The sequence below is a fragment of the Acomys minous genome, assembly GCF_964271855.1.
Source record: "Acomys minous genome assembly, chromosome: 10".
Lineage (NCBI taxonomy): Eukaryota > Metazoa > Chordata > Mammalia > Rodentia > Muridae > Acomys > Acomys minous.
The window spans coordinates 99,377,271-99,392,754 of record NC_140491.1 but is presented as its reverse complement, the minus strand read 5'-3'; positions in this window follow the sequence as shown (position 1 = coordinate 99,392,754).

The following is a 15,484-nucleotide window of genomic DNA, read 5'->3' as shown; positions in this document are numbered from 1 at the left end:
CAAGAAGATCCTGGCTCTCCCAGATCATCACTGCATTACTGTGGCATCTGCTCTTCTCATTTTCCCCTAAGACTCTCCCAAGTCTCTTCTAAGGCCCTGAAAATTATTGCGTGTGAGAGAGAATAATTCTCTCATCTGAAAATTGTTCATTTAATAACATCTGTGAGAAAATAAGTCACGTATATTAGCAGAATTTTAAAGAAGGTCCCAGGAAACACTTTATTTTTATTGGTTAGAATTGTATCCCACATGAAACACCCATCAGGAATATAAACAAATAACAATTCTATTTTACATAGAACTAATAACTAATCATGGCTAATAAGATAATATATTAAGATACAGTTTCCTAAAAACAATGAAAGACCATATCCATTGGCATGGACTCAAATTTTACCCAAGTGAAAATTACAAGGAAGAATAATGTTTTATTATTATAAACAATTACCTTGGCATCATAATGAGTAACATGTTGAGAACACGGAGTCCTGTGTGGGAATTCTTGCAAATACCACGGCCATTTTAGGATTACTATTACATGTGTTAGTTGAATGGACATTTTATCAATGCTGGACACAGCTATAACACAAGAACCCTTGAGATATGAAGAATTCCGAAGACACTGATGACTCTTGAATTCTGTAAGTTATGGGAATCCTTCACTTAGAATGACCTGTGTACAGGCTGGATTGCTGACACCTCACATCACAATGCCATAATCGAATTTCGATTTTCTCCCTTGTTCCACCCACCACCTGTTCACATTAGCTTCCAAACTTCATCTGGGATTCTTCTGTGTGACTACTGGCCTGGATTCACAATTCTTTTTCTCTCTTTTGGGGAGGGAAGCTCTCAGCTGTTTCTTCTCTACTTGATACATAACTTCTTAGTATGCCCCGCTTCCAAAATAACTGTCCCAGCCAGGGATTGCTGTGACCAACATGCTGCTGGGATGATGTTCATTGCTGCCCGGGTTGGACACCATCCGTTGTTGGTTCTTGTGCAGTAAGCTGCCAGGGTCAGGGAAGTTCACCGAGTGATAACACCAAGGAGAACTGAGCTGGCTATTTTAGGAGTGTAAGCTATTTTTCCAAACACAGTCTGGTGTAGGAAATAAGAGTCTTCTTAGTAGAATGGTTAGGCCAGCAAACACTGTGGTCCTAGGAAGACTAATGTGATGACTACAGGCAACTGAGGAATGCTGAGAGTGTGAGAAATAACCTTTCCCAGGGAGGAGCACACCAACTGGTTAGCCAATACCAAATGGCCAGTCCTGAAAACATAATGCAAGTAACATTATATAAACTGAGCAAGGTATATTTAGGACTCTATGGACATACATATTGAAATATGCATGGAATTAATGGAAAGAAAACCAATGGTCATGAATTTGAGAGAAAGGCAGGGTATATCGGGAGGGGAGAAGGAAGAAATGACGTAAGTATATTGTAATCCCCCAATTTAAATTAAGCTACATGTTTTAGCCTAGGAGTAAGGGACACAGCTGATCCCAACTGATGTGAGATTTCTGCTAGGTCATGTTCTATCCAAGTCAAAGTCCCTTTTAATAAGAATGGCAACCCAAAGTGGAAGCCATTGTGCTCCTCAATATGAGGCCAGGCAAGAGTTGTTTTAAGCAGGCAACGTATTGTGTTTGAATAGGATATTGGCTTTAACTGAAATAGTGTGAATAGTCATCCTTACAGAAAGTTACTTTTAAAAAACAGCAAAGCATGATGTGCGATCTACTGAGTTTAGGATAGACACAATTAGGTAGACCTTGTAACAGGTTTCCTCAATCTCCTACAATGTATAAGAGAGCTGAGCATTCACCAGAGACCAAGGTATTTACAGACATTTTGCATGTACTTCTCTGGCAGTGTGGACAGATGCTCTGGGGAAAGTTTAACTGCTAGTTTTGGTTGTTACAACTTTGAAAGGAGAGCAGCTAGCAACAGTTCAGTTTGTCTTCTGATTGGGTTTAAATTATGATAGAATCTCCAAACCGTAATGCTACGTGCATTGTCTTGCCTCTACATACCACATCCTCGACTGCTTACAAAGAGTCATTGCATTTAAAAGTAGATAGGATCAGGTCCCCCCTCCCCCCCCTCCCCCCCACCCCACCCCCGCCACACTTTCTCTGACTGCCTACACACAATCATATTCAGAAGGCTTCCTGAGGGGGGTTGCCCTCACACTACAGCTCTCCAGTCTTACGTTTGTTTTAAAACAATAGGTACTTTGCTCTAAGTTCCATTCTCCACTTTGCCATCTCATCCACACTTTACAAACGTCAGTCTTGTTCTGTTACAAAGCAAAGTAACTTCCTAGGCTGGTGAAATGCATCAGTATGGGACGCACTTCTGGGGACTGGAGAGATGGCTCGCTAAGAGCACTCACTGCTGTTGCAGGAGAAGGCATGTTAGGTTCCTAACACATTCATGGCAGCTTATATCCGCCACATCTTTAGTTCCAACAGATCCAACACCTTCTTCTGGCCTATGCAGAACTATATGCTTATGGTGGATATGTATTCATACAGGAAAAGCCCATAATGCACAAAAATATAAGAATTATGAAAAGCATTTATGGACAGCTTACCATCATGACAATATTTTGATGTTTGCTTTAACTATAGCCAGGAAAATTGAGGTTAACCGACGTTAAGAGGCTTTAGAGAAGCAAAAGAATAGAGGACACCATGGAAGACTCACATAAGATGTATTGTATTATTTCTTCTTATTGTATTAATTCCTTCCTCGTTCATTCTAAATATTAAACAAATACTTTCCTTTGTCCTCTTATTAACCACCATGTCATTTCCTATGACTAATAGCAAAATAGTTTCCCCCCAAAAGATGCAAATTATTTTTGTTTATGTGGATTTGTACAGCAGTTAGCCCCGTTATTGACTGATGAGAAACTCCTGAGAAACTTGGAGGCCGGGGGGGGGGGGGGGGAGTAAAATACAGTGTATACTTTCAACCCAAAGGCTAAAATTTGAGGTGTGGTAATTTTTTTGGAAATCTCCTTTCAAGTCTCAAGGGTCTCAGAGAACTGATAGCATTTGGTGACCCTCAGAGACAGTATATCATCCTCGGAGGATTGAAATTGATTTTTTTTTCATGTTGCAGTGTAAGAATTCAGAGCCTTTCCTCCCTGACCCGCATGCTGCCTAGGAGTGTGCCATGGTGCTAACAGTGAGGGATGTGAGCACGGGGCTTTGGGAGAGTCATAAAGGGTCAGCTGTAGGGCTCTCTTCCTGCCTGCACTGTTTTGAAGTTATTCTTCCAGATGGTGTTTTCATTTTAGTTCATTCTTCCCCACACTCTGCTTCGTGTGTCGGATCAATCTAGACTTGCTTTATATTTTGGTTTTAGCGTCTGAGAAACATAGGTGTTTGGCCTACTAACTGGTTTGTTCTTATAAGAGATTTATAAATGGAAAGTTTCCAACAAATTTTTGAAAATCTTTATGGTCTATACTACTCACCAAATAAAATGATAAAGACTGCTAGTTGAAGACTTCCCAGGGTGTTGGTCAACCCAGCGTTTTAAAGCAGTGGTAAGTCTTTGCACAGGACTCAGGGCCCCACAGTTAAGCTGATCACACTGAAGATACAGAGATAAGCCTTTGTATAGGCCTCTCTTAAGACCCAGGGACAGGGCAGAGTAGCAGTGTGCTCACATACTAGCTTCTTTTTCTTAAAATGTCCCCAGCTAAGGCATTTTAGCACAAAGGCTTAGTGAAGGCCAACCCTCCGCCCTGTTCACTTCTCCTTCAAGTGGCCTTCACAGAACAGGGGTTGAGAAGAATTGTTTATAGGAGGCTACCCTTAGCTGGGGGCATACTTGAAAACATTCATCTAATTTTCAGACAAGTCTGTGTGAGATTACGTCCATGCAAGCCCGTTGGATGAAGGAGAAGCAGCCAGATGTCCTCTTACCCCCATGGAGCCAGTCCACTTGGCTGTGTCAGGAAATAGCAAAAGCCCAGCATCTAGTGCATGGCATAAAATACACCTCAATTAAGCCTTAATGTATGAAGTATGTGACAACACTATTTAGTAATTCTCAGAAATAAGATTAATGAGTTCTTCCCTGGGCATCTGAGATCATAATCTCAAAGGAAACACCATTTTCATGTAGGTGTGGCAACCAAAGTCCTGATATTGTTAAGACTTTAATTCAAACAATACTGCATAGTCCTGGGTGCCAATACTAAGTGTCATCACCATCACTTCACTTTGGATGGAAGACACAGAAAAGTCATGGATTTTTGTTTGATCACTGGAGCAAGTAAAACTAAGATATTTTATATGTTACCCCAAACAAAACCGTTATGTAGAAACACCACAGTATGGTTAGCTCTTCCTGCTTGACAAGGCCACAGTTCTTTTAGAAAATTGAATAAAGTTTCTGATCTAATTGTCTGCTAATCAAGGAAATACTTCAGAATTCCTACTATTTATTATCTCAAAGGAGACAGGCTATCTTGGGTGGTTTGTTGTTTTTAATGGTATTCTTCCCTGTCTCCATTCACACAGATTATTTTCATCTATTGAAGATGGGGTGATTAGTTCATGATGACCCCCCAAGCCCATTGGCTTAAACAATTACTTGATTTCCTCTCCTTGAAAATGTCATGCACGTTTTAAACACATTGACAAGTAAGTTTGAAATGCTTGTCACATTTGGAGATGCTATAAAGTGCAGCCTATAAGGATAAATGGATCTTTGGATTAAAAGCTGTTATTTAAGGCCAATCTTCATGATAGTCTTTTTGAATCTTCAATCCAGGACCTGCATTCTTGTCTCTTATTCCCATTTTCTGATATTCTCTGAGTTTCCCTGTGATTGTTAGGATTCTTTCAGCTGAAAGCTTCAGAATCCCCAGTTAAACTTGACTTAATTAATGTGAAAAGATTTTCATACTACGGGAAACCTAAGATAGTTAAACCACATGTGCAAAGTCTTTAATCTACAACCGGAGAGATCTTCATATTTTTCCTTGGTAATTTCTGGAAGGAGCCCCTCCTTCTTAGTTGAGGTAACAGGATGCCAGCAATTCCAGGACCTGAATATAGGCATAAAAGCTTGGAGAAGAAAAGCACTTTTGAAGCAGGGCCTCATTATGAAGCCCAGGAACTTACAATGTATTAATAAATTAGGGATCATTGAGTGTCTTTATATGATTGAGACCCATTAAAATTATCTTAAAACATGATGAATCTTTAAAAGTTATGAGGAGCTACAATTGATTGAGTCTTTGAAGCATGAATGATGTGAAGAACCTTAGGAAACATTTCCTTTGATCATGACAGGATCTTTATAAGTAAAGTATTCTTTCTGTTTTGCAGGTGACAAAATTAGGACCCATAGTTTAAGTGACTAGCCCGAATAAGTGGTGGAGCTGAAATCTGAATTACACCGATGCTGAAGTTCTCTTCTCAACCACCATGCTACAGAGACACACAGAATTCTCACGGCCTGAAGGATCTGTATTCTGCCTCTGTCACAACCTACTGTTCCCTAGACAGGCTCTGAATACTTTGTTGTATGTATTCGGTTACACCAAGAAGGGTCTGGATCGTTACAGAACAAGCTTGTATTCCAAGGACATTATAATATATCCAGGGAAATTAAGATAGTTCATCATTTGAAGCAGTGCGCAATACAGGCCAATGGATCAGCGTGAAAAAGTTGCTACAGGACAATAGGCTTGGGTGGGGATAGCAAGAAGGATTTAAGTAGAAAGTTGAGTTTACATGGTTTGGTAGAATTAACACGGCACAGGAGAATGAGGAAAGCTTCCAAGGCAGTCAGTATAATTCATTTTAGGGCATTAAATGCAGAGTTAAGAACCTTTAGGGAGAATTAAACTAAATCATCTGCTCAAGCCTAGAAAGTCTTCAATAGAAGCCCGGTACTAACGTTGATGTGAAACTATTACAGTCACTTCGTACAAGTAAGAAATGATTTTCTCAAGCCCAGGAGTTTGGTGGAGGAACTGTGCCTGGCAGTGAGCAAAACCTCTCTTGATGGTGAGATGGGAGCATCAAATTTGGGGCATTTCACTTTTTTTTTTCCTTAACTTTTTTATTGGTTCTTTGTGAGTTTCACGTCATGCAACTCAGCCGTTAGTCATCTTCCTGTCTGAGAAACTTGGTGATCCAGTCTGGAGGCAAGAGTGGGGTCGAGATGTATCCAAACCACCGTAATATCATCATGAGATCTACAGGAGTAGGACAGCTGCTTCCCTGCCCTCAGCCTGCATGTGTAGCCTGCATTGGCCCTCAGCCTATAACACACCCGTGCGGATAACTCTGTACCCTCACCATTGGCCCCCTGAGAAGGTCAGGCAGCTTGGCACCCAGGTTAAACTTCCTTACCACTTATAAGGTAACACCTAGAATTCCTCCTTATGTAAATGAGACATCCTGAGCACCCTGGCCCCAGCCAATGATGTACTCTCACTCTGATGGCTTCTATTCACCCTCAAAAGTTTAAATGTGCCCCCCCCCCAATTAAGTGAGCTGTCTCACTGAAGCTATCTCCCAAGAAGTCTGTTTCTTGCAGATCCACAGCCAACTGAGATCCTGCACTGCACTCACCAATGCCTGGCTGAGCTTTCCTGCCCCCAGTCCAGTGCAAAATGAGCCTACATATCTCAAGGGAAAAGCAGACACAGGGCAGCACCTGTCTCCTCATATATGCCCTTTGCCTTTGCAACCTACCCTCAAATAAAACATGCATAACCGCATACAAAAACATCTCATCATGGAAGCTGTAATATGTCACAGTGTGTCCCAAAGTCTATTAATCTGTCCACACATCTTGACTTGCAAATGTTCACTGCAATGACTCATCAGTCTGGCCTGAGATCTCTGCCATCTCTGACACTATCAACATTGTATCCTTACCAGGGCTACTCTGTGTCATTCCATTGTTGCCCTGTGTCAGGGAGATCCTGCAGTCCTGGATCAGCAGGGCTGGCCCTTTGAACTGTCCCAACAGTTTGTAGATGAAACAGATTATGGGGTGGGCCAACACAGAGCCCTGGATCTGGGCCTGGGTGGCAGCAAAGCTGGTCAGCAAACCCACACTAGCTCTCCCTTATCTGCAACACCAAGGTGAGCATTTCTCTGGCTTTGCCATCCAGTACCACCACCTACAAGAGGTAGGGTCAACTCTCACACCTTCAAACTCTGCTCACCCTCTTTGACACCTCCAGAGCTAGATCTGCTGTATTGCCTAGTCAAAGTACAGGGACCCACTCTCCCAAATTCTACCGCCTGTGATGGACTGGGCCAGCTCTCCTGCTTTCATGCCCTTGGGCCTGGCTCTCTGGTGCCTTAACCATCAGGGCCAGCTTCACTGTGTTGCCCAGGCAAGGTGCAGTGCCCTCTCTCCTAAGTACTATAGCCAGTGAGGGTACAGAGCTAGCTTTCCCATTTTCATGACCCTAGGGAAAGCTCTTCTGGCTACTGCAGGTGGCAAGAGGGAGGCATCATCCCTGCATCCACACCTACTCATGGCAGAGGAGCGGCAGGGCTGCCTCTCTTATGTTCTCATTCTCAGGCCTGCTAACCTACACTCCCTTGGCCAAGGCTAGCCCTACTGTGCTAGGCCTCACTCTCCTGAGTGTTACAGCAGGTGAGGGGAAGCACCAACTCACCTTTGCTCTTGCCTTAGGAGACAGCTCACCTGTACCCCCTTCTCTGGGATTAGTTCTACTACGGAGCTCAGGTGAAATGCAGAAACTGCTCTCTAGAGTGCTGCAGCATTCTCGGAGCAGGGTCAGCTCCTGATGCACTCTGGGCATGCAGCTAGTGGGCTTCTGAGTGAAATCCTCCATCTGTGTTGCATGGTTTAGCAGCCGGGGCCTGTTCTGTGCCCTGCAGCACAGGTGTGTGGTTGACATGGCAGTCTGCTAGTCTCTCTGTCTGTCTTCCTCCTCACATGCTGTGCTGCCTGGATTTGATTTGGTTTGATATTTATGAGTACCAGGCAGGAGACAGCTTTGGCCACCAAGCCAAGCATCAAGCTAGGATGAACCAAGGATGAACCTGCTCTACCCTTGACAGATACAAAAACAGGATCATAAACATGGTGTCTCTTTGCCTATTGCCAGGGGTTGGCATTTCAATTTTGATGACAATATAGTTAAACCCTTTTTATGTCTATATGGGTCTGTTTTCCCAATGATTCTAATATTTGCTAAATAAATATGACCAAGGAAGATCTGAATACTCTTAACAAACTAATATGAAAATTAGCAAGCAAAAGGATGCTAAAGATCTACAGAATCTAGAAACAATACACTTTTCATATCTGTTGCAGGGTGTGGTGATGATAATAATCTTGTATTTTATGTTTCATACTTGTTAAGAAAGTACATTTGAAATATTTTAGCAGTTTAAAGTGTTTGAAGTGATGGACATGTTTGATGTAATCATCCAACATTATATACATATATCAGCGTCAGTGTGCATCTCATAAAATGCAGTTATACTTTGTCAAATACCTTTTGCATTGAAGAATAAAAATTAAAAAATATTTTAAAATTGAAAAATGAAAATAAAAGAATTAACCCTGTTCCTGCCAGTTCCTTTTTTAAAATTCATTCATATTACATCTCAATTGTTAGCCCATCCCTTGTATGCTCCCATTCCTCCCTCCCTCCTGCTTTCCCTCTACTCCTCTCCTCTATGACTGTGACTGAGGGAAACCTCCTTCCTCTGTATATGCTCATAGAGTATCAAGTCTCTTCTTGGTAGCCAGCTATCCTTCCTCTGAGTGCCACCAGGTCTCCCCCTCCAGGGGACATGGTCAAATATGAGGCACCAGAGTTTGTGTGAAAGTCAGACCCCACTCTCCACTCAACTGTGGAGAATGTACTGTCCATTGGCTAGATCTGGGTAGGGGTTCAAAGTTTACTGCACGTATTGCACTTGGCTGGTGCCATAGTTTGAGCAGGACTCCTGGGCCCAGATCCACCCATCATAATGTTCTTCTTGTAGGTTTCTAGGACCATCTGGATTCCTCTATTTCCCCATTCTCTCATGCTCCTCTAACATAGAGTCCCAGTAGGATGTCCTCCCCTCTGTCCCACTTTTCTGGTAAGTGAAGACTTTCAAGGGACATGCCACTTGGGCTAGTGTCCAGATTTAAGTGATTATATACCATTTGACTCTTTCTGGGTTCTGGGTTAACTCACTCATTATGATCATTTCTAGTTCAATCCAGTTCTATCTGCCCCTCAATACAGTCTCATTTATTCAATTATAAGAATTTATCTCCATGCCCTTGAACTTTCTTATAGTAAATGAACTTTCTTTCCACCTGCAGCCTCATTTTGTACTCTTCGTGGTGTTTAAAATTCTCACATATGCGTATTCAGAGAGACCCCTATGCTCACTGCTGGGAAGCATTACCTCTCAGGTAGTCACATTTTGCAGTGATCCTGCTTTCAGTACCCCCACGGAAGTGCTCCCCTGTAATTCTAGTATTCAATAGTCTAGAGGAAGAAGATTGTGAGCTCAAAGCTTATGTCATATGGTGTGGGTCTGGTTCAAAGAAAGAAAGAAAGAAAGGAAGGAAGGAAGAAACCCTCTGCTTTTAAAGATGGATACTGTAATACACCTAGCCAGCAAGTCATCAAAGGACCTACTAGGTCTTTTGGATAAGATGGCAGAGAGAGGCTGTAACCCAACTAAGGCAGAGTTAGCACCAGAGGATGGAATCTCCTTCAAATTAAAAGGAGGATTTCAGAAATCCACAGATGGAACGTCAGAACAACAGAAAAATGCTTAGGTGAAGGTGCTTGTCACACAGAAAGGAGACAAGTACAACATAGCCCAGCCCACAGCCCCCAGGCATGGGAAGTCAAGAAAGCAAAAGCCTTGGTGAAAAAATTCAGAAAAGACCACAGACATTTTCAGTCCAGAAGTGGCCCTGCTCACAGTGACTTGGACCCTCACATATCAATCATTAACCAAGAAGATTCTCTGCATATTTGTCCACAGGATCTACTTTCCAGGTGGCTCTAATTTCTGTCGAGGTTTCATAGAACTAGCCAACATGCTGACTTTTAGAGAGACACTAATGCAGGGTTTTAGAATGCTAGAAAACAGTAACAGTTAATTTTATTTCTATTAAGAAAAAAAAAGAGAGAAAGAAATGAAGAAAAGAAGGAAGGAGGGAGGGAGAGAAAGAAGCAGAGAAGAAAAGTATTGTATCTTTTTTATTGCATATGTCAGTGTTGAGGTTGTTGCAACATTATATCATTTCAGTGTTTAACTTGAAATACATATTAGAAAGTCAGAAATGATATTCTTCGATGAGGCCAGGAATCAAATTCAAATCCAGTCCTTTTATACCTTTCTCTATTTCCTTTGCCCTGTGAAGGATTAAAAGTAGCTTAATAATAGTTATGAATGTTCATGCATTGTTGCTATATGTACCAATCCCTATTCTAAGTATAGTGGGTCATTGAAGAACCCATTAATAAATGCAGCTTCAAGCTTTCATTCTAGGGAGCCTCTTTATTACTTCCAAAGAAAATGTCTTAGACAAAGCTGATTATATCCAATTGGTTTCCAGGAAATGTATATTTTTTTAAAATCACTAATTGCATTTTAAATATTCAGAAGTGCTTTTCTGAACAAAAGTGACCCCAAAGATGTTATTTATAATGATGCTAAATGTTCTGATAAATTCAAGAATGACTTTGCATCCTAATCTTTGATCCCTCACTTTTTCAATTTATCCTTATTTTTCCTTTTCTTTCTTTCCTTTAATTATTTTTGTTTTTACCAGTTCTCATGGTGACTAATCCAGTAATAAGGCCAAAGTTGAATCTTCGTTCTGGTACATTAGTCACATCATCTGCGTCTTATAATCTCAGTGGCATCTTGGGTCAGAACCAGCTGCCAACCAGTATTTCAAAGTCTTTCTACTGACCATTCCAGTATATCTTTATACTAACTATTTTGGTACAGTTTTTGTTATTGCCTATCCTTCTACCACAGTTTTGATCCTATCCATCTCACATATTGATGACTCATAGCTTCAGAGACTTCCATCATACTGTATTGGTTTGTTAAATTTTGCTGTGTTGGGAGTTGATACTAAGATGTCGTGTACGTACGAAGGATCCCGGTCACGCTGCTGCTCCCCCTACCACGTCATCCCTTCCAGTCCACCACTTTATCATCCTGAGTTGCTTCTGACTGCCCACTCTACTTAGTATTTTACCTTTCTGTAGCTTTAATGAAGAGTTGCCAGAAGTAAGTGTGCTGCAACAATCGTCTTTAATCACTGTCTTATTAGAAATACTATTCTGGATTGAATTCAATCCCTTAAAAATTAATGCTTTAAGAGCTTAACTCTCAGTAGCTTACAATGTGATCTTTTAGACAGTAGAAGTTTTACAGTTGCAGCTAATTAGCTTGAGGTCATACTGGAGTAGGGTGAACCCTTGGTTCCATAAAGTTGATATCCTTACAAAAAAAGACATTTGGTTAGAGGTTCAATACTGGGAGATTTTGACTATGAAGAAAGATATCTGAGTGAAGCATTTTATTCATTAATTTGCTTGGTGCTGAGACAAAAGACCCCGAACAGAGTAATGTAAGGTAGGAATGGCACATTCTGGGTCATTTGAAAATCTGAGGGAAATGGACAATTTTCTTGATTGATTCTACTTGCCAAAATGGAATCAATATCAGATAAACAAATTAAATAGTCCCACTTCTCCCATAGAAATAGAAGCAATCATTGATAGTCTCCCAACCCAAAAAAAAAAAAAAAAAAAGTCCAGGGCCAGATGGTTTCAGTGCAGACTTCTACCAGACCTTCAAAGAAGAGCTAATATGGATACTCTTCAAGCTACTCCAAAAGATAGAAATGGATGGAACATTAACAAATTCATTCTATGAGACCACAGGCCCAACAAAAATAGAGAATTTCAGACGAATTTCTCCTACAAACTTTGACACAAAAATACTCAATAAAATACTCGCAAAACGAATACAAGAACACATCAAAGATATCACTCACCCTGACCAGGTAGGCTTCATTCCAGGCATGCAGGGATGGTTTAATATATGGAAATCCATCAATGTACTCCACCATATAAACAAACTGAAAGAAAAACCACATGATCATCTCCTTAGATGCAGAAAAAGCATTTGACAAAGTCCAACACCCATTCATGTTTAAAGTTTTAGAGAGATCAGGGATACAAGGCACATAACTTAACATCATAAAGGCTAAATACAGCAAGCCAATAACCAACATCAAATTAAATGGAGAGATACTCAAGGAAATTCTTCTAAAATCAGGGACCAAACAAGGCTTCCCACTTTCTTCATACCTCTTCAATATTATTCTTGATGTTCTAGCCAGAGCAATAAGAAAAGGAGATCAAGGGGATCCAAATGGGAAAAGAGGAAGTCAAATTATCCCTATTTGCAGATGTTATGATAGTATACATAAGTGACACCCAAAGTTCCACCAGAGAACTTACACAGCTGATAAACACCTTCAGAAAATTGGCTGGATACAAAGTCAACTCAAAAAAGTCAGTAGCCTTCCTATGTACAAATGACACTCATGCAGAGGAAGAAATTAGGAAAACTACATCCTTCATGATATCCACAAGCAATGTAAAATATCTAGGAGTAACTCCAACCAAGCAAGTGAAGGACTTCTTTGAAAAAAATTTCAAATCATTGAAGAAAGAGATTGAAGATGACATCATATGATCAACTCTACAACTGCCTCAGTATACCATGACCTGTGGAAGTTGGCCTTTGACAGCCACTTCTCCTAATAGAGCATTCCCTATGGTCCAAACATTCAAACACAGGAGCCTATGGGTTAACACCTATTCTAACCACCACATCCCACTCCCTAGCCATAATATAATGAAAAAAATGCAGTAAGTTCAACTTCAAAAGTCACCATTGTCTATCACAGTTTCCAATAATGTCTAAAAGTTCAAATCTCTTCTGAGCTTCATGCAATCTCTTATCTGCAATCATCTATAAAACTGAAATCAAAAGGCAGATCGCATACTTCCAACATATCATGGCACAGGATATACATTACTTTTCAAAAATCTAAGGAGAGGAGCACAGTAGGAAACGACTGGACCAAGGCAAGACCAAGAAAGCAGCTGAGCAAACTCCAAACTCTGCATCTCCATGTGTGTCATCAAAATTCTCTTCAGATCGCCACTCCTTTCATGCTTCTTCTTCTTGCGGGGAGGGGCATGTTTCTACTCCACATTAGCACTTTTCCTCAGCAGGTGTGACAGCTCTGACACCTCTAACCTCTTGGGTTCTCAGAGGCAATTCAAGTTTCAGTTTTACAGGTACACACTCTCTGGGCCTCCATGCAGGGACACTTCTGCTACACATCTGGCCTTAGTGACTTTCCTTAGTCTCTGAGGGAGATTCCAGAACCCCTTCTGTCATCAAACGTAATGCTAGAATCATGTGGCTGAAACTGCCATGTTTCTGCTGCTTGCTGGGGCTGAAACATGGCCCCCATGTTAAATGATATCTTCATTAGCTTTTTTTCTTCAATGGTTTCCTTCACTGCCTAAAGTTGTATGTCACGGAACTTGCTCTGTAAACCAGGCTTCCCTTGAATTCAGAGCTCTGCATTCTCTGTTCCATAAGTGCTAGGATTAGAGGTGGGGTCCCACTACATCTGAACTTAAGTTTTCTTTCATTCCTTTTCACAAGATAGATGCTTAGCTGGATGGAATCTTGACTTGAGGTCACCACTCCCTTAATTCTTGGTGCTCTGTTAACCCTCAGACCACTAATTTTTCTATTTTTACCTACTATGCTTGCTCTGTTTCATCAAAATGCTCCTCAGAAAGTGAACCAGAAGACAGAGTCTATGCTAGGCTATTTCGAGATTTCCTTTACCAATTCAATTAATCTAAATCTCTTTACCTTAGCCTCAGGTATACTTTTCTGACATGGTCAAAAAGCAGCCATATTCGTCACCAAAATTTTACAAGAGCAATCTCTATAAACTGTATACTGAAATTTGTCTCCTTTGGAACCAATTGAGTTCAAATCACCCTCAGCACCATCGTCTTCCTTATTCCTACTGGTATGGCCCATTAAGCCCCTCTTAAAGCATTCCACTACTTTCCTGATCCAAAGCACTAATTCTACATTCCTCCAAACAAAAGCATGATCAGGGACAAAAATCACAGGGTCTACGCGGCGCAGTGCCTGGTACCAACTTCTGTCTTAGTTATGTTTCCCACTTCTGTGAAAAGACACCAATGACCAAGACAACTTTTATAAAGGAAAATATTTTATTGGGGATGGCTTACAGCTTTAGAGGCTTAGTCCATGATCGTCATGGTCTAAAGCATGGAAGCATGCAGGCAGACATGATGCTGAAGGATCCTTGAGTTCTTCATATTGGTCTGTAGGCAGCAGAAAGGGAACCACCACACTTTCTAAATTTAAAAGACAATGATTCAGCTAGACAGGCTTGCCAGAGAGTTTCAGATATCCTGTTGTTTCTGCCTCCCCAGTGCTTAGTTTATAACCACTGTCCCTGAGTATGTGCATGCTAGAGATCCAAACTCAAGTGCTCATGGTTGTACATCAACACTAATGACTGAGCCAGTTTTCTCTCCTCCTATTTAATTTCATTACAGAAAAAGTGAACAAACATAAAGTAGTTTGATTAAATCAAACAAATTTATATATAAAATACTATTATACAAATAGTTTCATTATATAAGTAGAAGGTTGTCTAATCATGACAAGTTAGTTCTGATAACTCCACATAAGGAAAGGTCCCTTCTTCTGGGCTAAGAATCCGTGAACTTGGGCTTGAATGACTTAGTGACTTAGTTTGTGCCTCTGAAAAATTGTGCTTACCTATTTGGTAAGAGAGAGAAAATAGATTTATACTCATGCATAAGATTAATTCCTGCCATTTGTCTTTTAGTTGTTGTTGTTATATCACCTTGTGGCCAGGTTAATTTTTGCATGTATTTTTTTTTACCTTAGGTTTTCATCTAGGACAGTATATTTATTTTAGATTTCTTGTGGGATGGAATAGAAAATACAAAAGCAGAGCATAGGAATCATTCCTAGAAGCATTGCCCTACTAAAATAAACGATTCCTAGGTAACACAGAGAGTTAAATGCCCATTCTTAGTTTTTCTTCCACTTAAAAATAAAAAAAACAACATGTATAGTACAGGTCTCTAGCCTATGGAATAATGCCATCTACGTTTTTTGTGTAAAACTATTCCTGGGGAGTTATGAGAAAATATCTACCTCTCTCCAGCAATATAGAGAACAGATGACAGACCAAAGTAAAGATACTGCCACAGTCTGAGTTCAATGAGTCGTGGTGAGTTCAATAAGTCTTCTTGAGGTTACTTGTAGGAATATGCATGAGGGATTTCTCATAGTAACATAAAGGACTCA